Genomic DNA, 5,503 nt, shown 5'->3' on the forward strand with positions numbered 1-5,503 from the left:
TATTCGTTATTTAGACAAACATGGTTATTCTAGTTTGTTTGGAAATGGTCAATTTAAGTTATCTATTGGTACTTTAGATGTTGGAACCGGTTCATTAATGCATTATGACAATCTTTATTTACTTGATACAATTGCTTTATATAATGAAACCCTGAATGTGGAATCAAGAGGTACTAAACGAAAGCTAAATAATAATAATTCGGGTACATTATGACATAAACGCTTAGGTCACATCTCTGAAATAGAGTTGAACGTCTTATGTCAGATGGGATTCTAAATTCCATTGATTTTACGGACTTTAATGTCTGTATTAAATGTATTAAAGGAAAACAAACCAAAGATAGAAAATTGAATGCATATAGAGCTACATAAATACTTGAGTTGATACATACAAATGTTTGTGGGCCGTTTCCGATTCCGTCTTGGAATGGTCATCGATATTTTGTATCATTCATAGACGATTTCTCTAGATATGCATACATTTTTCTTATTTAAGAAAAGACTCAAACATTGGATGTGTTCAAGTCATTTAAGGTTGAAGCTGAAAATCAACTCAACAGAAAGATAAGAAAGTTAAATCCGATCGTGGTGGTGAATACTACGGTCGGTATGACGGTTCAGGTGAACAACGTCCAGGGCCTTTCGCTAAATACCTAGAGGAGTGTGGTATCGTTCCTCAGTCTACCATGCCAGGCTCTCCAAGCATGAATGGTGTAGAAGAAAGACGAAATTGTACTTTACAGGATATGGTGAGGAGTATGATTAGCCATTCATCCTTATCAAAGTCACTCTGGGGTGAAGCACTAAAGACTACATCATACATTTTGAATATAGTGCCAACAAAAGCAACGACTAAAACCCCTTATGAGCTTTGGTTAGGGCGAAAGCCCAGTCTAAAAAATATTCATGTTTGGGGATGTTCAGTAGAGGCAAAGCCTTATAAGCCTCACATGGATAAATTGGACCCCAAAACAGTTAGTAGTTACTTTATTGGCTAATCTGAACGATCAAGTGGCTATAAATTTTATGATCCCAACTTAAAGTCAATTTTCGAAATAGGAACAACTGTATTCTTTGAGGATGTTGAGTTTGGGGTGAAGAATCAAATAAAGGATTTTGTCTTTGAGGAAGAGTCAACTTCTAATTTGGTTAACAAGGAGTTGACTCCTATTCCGATTTGTATGGACAATGATCAAGATTCTCATCTGGTCTTGATAATATTGGAATAATTCCAGAAAATCAAGACGATGTTGATCTCCCAGAGGTAAAAACTCAACAACCTCTAGAAGAAAGTATTATTGAGGAACAAGTACCATTACGGCGATCCACAAGAGTAAGGAGAAGTACTATGTCGGATGAATATGTATTTCTTCAAGAATATGAGGATAATTTTGGCATTATAGAAGATGATCCAATAAACTTTCACTAAGCCATAGATAGTTCTAATTCAGCAAAGTGGATTGATGTAGTGAATGAAGAGTAAAAATCTATGCAAGACAATAAAGTTTGGGAACTTGTACCATTACCAGAAGGGGTGAAGCTTGTTGGTTGTAAATGAATTTTTAAAACCAAATGGGATTCTAAAGGTAATGTGGAAAAGTATAAAGCACGTCTTTTGGCTAAAGGTTTTACTCAAAAATACGGGATTGATTATAAAGAGACTTTTTCTCCTGTTTCAACTAAAGATTCTTTTAGAACAATCATGGCACTCGTTGCACATTTTGATATGGAGCTACATCAGATGGATGTAAAGACAACATTTCTCAATGGAGAAATTGATGAAACAATTTATATGGTGCAACCAGAAAACTTTGTGTTAGGAGATTCAAGGAATATGATTTGCAAATTAAAGAAATCCATCTATGGGCTCAAACAAGCGTCTCGTCAGTGGTACCATAAATTTCATGAGGTAATTCTCTCATTTGATTTTGGAGGGAATTTAATTGATGATTGTGTGTATCACAAATTCAGTGGGAGTAAACATATATATATATATATATCTAATTTTATATGTTGATGACATTTTTCTTGCCTCAAATGATATAGGCTTATTGCACCAAACTAAGACTTTTTTGTCGAGAAATTTCGAGATGAAAGATCTTGGTGAGGCCTCATTTGTATTAGGAATCCAAATACATCGAGATCGTTCTCGAGGAATTCTTGGATTGTCACAGATGAACTATATCGATAAAGTACTTAAGAGATATGGCATGCAAGATTGTAAATTAGGAAATACCCTGGTCGCTAAGGGAGACAAATTTATTCTTCAACAATGCCCTAAAGGATATTTGAAAATTCAAGAAATGCAAAAGATTCCATATGCTTCGGAAGTTGGAAGTCTAATGTATGCTCAAGTTTGTACGCGTCCAGATATTGCGTACATAGTTGACGTATTAGGAAGATATTTGAGCAACCCAGGTTTGGATCACTAGAAGGAAGCTAAAAGGGTTATGAGATATCTAAAGAGAACTAGAAGTTACATGCTCACATGTCGGAGGTCGGATAATCTTGAGATCATTGGATATTCTGACTCTGATTTTGCGGGATGCCAAGATAGTTTAAGATCCACTTCGGGCTATGTATTCTTGTTGGCTGGTGGAGCGATCTCTTGGAAGAGTTCCAAACAGGGACTTACAACTTCCTATACCATGGAAGCAGAGTTTGTAGCATGTTATAAGGCATCAAATCAAGCAATATGGCTAAAGAATTTTGTCACTGAGCTGCGTATTTTGAAAGGGATTGAAAGACCCCTTAGGTTATTTTGTGACAATAATTCAGCTGTGTTATATTCGAATAACAATAGGAGCTCGACTAAGTCAAAACATATCGATATAAAGTTCCTAGTTGTGAAGGAAAGGGTACAAAGTGGACAAATTTATATAGAACACTTGGGTACAAACTCCATGATAGCTGATCCCTTGACAAAGGGTCTGCCGCCTAATGTCTTTCATGAACACACTACTAACATGGGTGTTTTAGAGATGGATGATCTCTAGGTTAAGTGGGAGTTTTTAAATTCAGTTGTCTTTCAGTTTGTTTTATGCATATTTATGTAATTTAGTTTCTGATCAGATAAAGTATTGTACAGTTTATTGCATTTTGTACAATAAAGTTAAAGTTTGATCTCACTAAAGTTAAGGTAGGACCAGTTGAAAATTGACATGAATAGATCACCTTGCATGTAATTTTTCATGCCACAAATTCATGATTAATCTATGTCATTTAGTCATATTGATATTTGTGATCATTGAAGGTTTAGTTGTGATTGATACAACGAAGACCGCCTTGATCCTTGTTAATATGATTAATGGACGAGATTGTTAATGTACTCGAAATCGATGACAATACTGTGCACAATAAGGATATATTATTCATTTTTTAAATATATATGTCCAGTGGGAGATTGTTAGAATTTAAAGTGACATTTATATATTTAAATGGATATATATGGTCATTGATTATAATAAGTCAATATTATGTGATCTAAGGATGTTTGAGATTTGACTTAAGGACAATATTATTATGAATGTTAAATTGTGGATACCTTGCGGTATTTTTAATTTGATGAGGGGCCAAATTAGAAATTAGCGTAATGAGACAGTTATGACGGTTATGGTCCCCAAAAGGAGAAGAAATTATAAAAGGGATGTTGGTTGATAAAAAATAAGAACAAACTTATTTTATCACACGCTCTATCTGAATCCCCATCATCGTTGAAATAAGGCTAAAGAATTTCTGCCCTTTTGAAAGACCATCTCATTTAATCATGTCTAAGGATCCAGGTATATATATTCCACTTTTATCTTTCATATCTTATGAACAAGAACGAAGATTTAGGGTATTATAGTTTATGATTTAAGTTTATTATGAAATTATTTTAATTAATTCCAACATAGATACCTCATAGTTATGATGTCAAACTTAATCATTTGAATTTTGTATTCAAATGACAAGTTTTTCCCTCCTTCCTTCATGGAACACGATTAGAAGGTTCTAGGAGGCTCCAATTGTATTTTTCTTAGTTGAATCTTGGGTCGGATATTGGGTTGGTCACCAGCTATATCCCTCAGTTGGACTAACCTTGACTTGATCTTGACATGACATTGACCTTGACATGGGCTTGAATTTTGAAATTTCCACTTCTTGAATTAGATTTTGGATCTTCTTGATTTCAAAATCGATTCTTGGACCCTTTCTTGATGAATATTGACCCATGGCTTTCCATAATCTCCATTATTTTTTTTTTACATAATAATAATAATGTTAATTAAAATAAAATATTAACTCAATCCTAACTAAAACCTAATTAAGCTAACAACATAACTAACTTTCTAATAATCAAAAGCTAACTAACTTTCTAAAAGTTAATCTAACTAACTAGACTAACTTTTTTTCTTATTTAAACAATTAATAAAAAAATCGAAAAAGACTAAGTCCTATACCCTTTAACGTTTACAATTTTATGTTTTAAAAGTCTAATTAATTAAACTAATATAATTAAATAAACTAATTAAAAACTAAGCTAATTAAATCAAAACTAACGAAATATAAAAAAAAATATTTATCCTTTTTATAATATTCAAGGTAATTTAATTAATTACAAACCTTAAATACCTGATGTATTATAATAGTGTCAAATGTTTTAGACAAATTATCACTTTAACTTATTAAAATTTGAAATCAATTATCTTTTAAATTTTAGTTACTCCATAAACAACAATTGCTCTTTTAATAATTTGTTCAACCCATATATGAATTTTAAAATGACAATAAGCTTGGGATCTTTTAAGAACTGATTTATAAAATTGGTGATAAAAAATGAGTTGCTACAGAATGCACCTCTTGGATAAAAAAAATTATAGAAATCACTCGGTTTAGAAAAATGCATGTACAAACTTGAACATAGACACTACATTTGAAATTCTTAATTTTTAATTTACTTCGGATTTATTGAGAAAAAAGAACAAACCTGACGAGTCCCTTAGAAAACTTGTCTAATGAATCTTCATCCTCACACTATGTGTGGTGTTAGTTACCACACTTTGGGTTTCAGTTAAACCAATCGCGTACGATTGAAGTTTAAAAAAATGTTTTATATTAAACGAATCGTGTGCTTAACCCCGTTGTTGCCACATTTTTATCTCCTCTTCTAGCCTAGCGACAACAAGAGGTGGATATCCCCAGACTCCCTGAGATCCTCGGTTTGAGCCCATCAGGCGGCATATTCTGCGCCTGATTAAATGGTTAATTGTGTTTACAGGCTATGTACGTTTAGCCCGCAAAGAATAGTCGCACTCCAGAGGAGAAGCGAAACCCAGTGTTCTCAAAAAAAAGTTTAAAAGAAGGTTTTATATAAAACCAATCGCGTGCGATTAAAGTTTTATGAAGAATTTAACCAAACCAATCACGTGTGATTGAAATTTAAGGAAATATTCACATTGAACGAATCACATTCGATTGAAGTTTTACGAAGAATTAAACCAATCACGTTTGTTTGAAGTTT

The sequence above is a fragment of the Impatiens glandulifera genome, chromosome 2 (assembly GCF_907164915.1).
Source record: "Impatiens glandulifera chromosome 2, dImpGla2.1, whole genome shotgun sequence".
Lineage (NCBI taxonomy): Eukaryota > Viridiplantae > Streptophyta > Magnoliopsida > Ericales > Balsaminaceae > Impatiens > Impatiens glandulifera.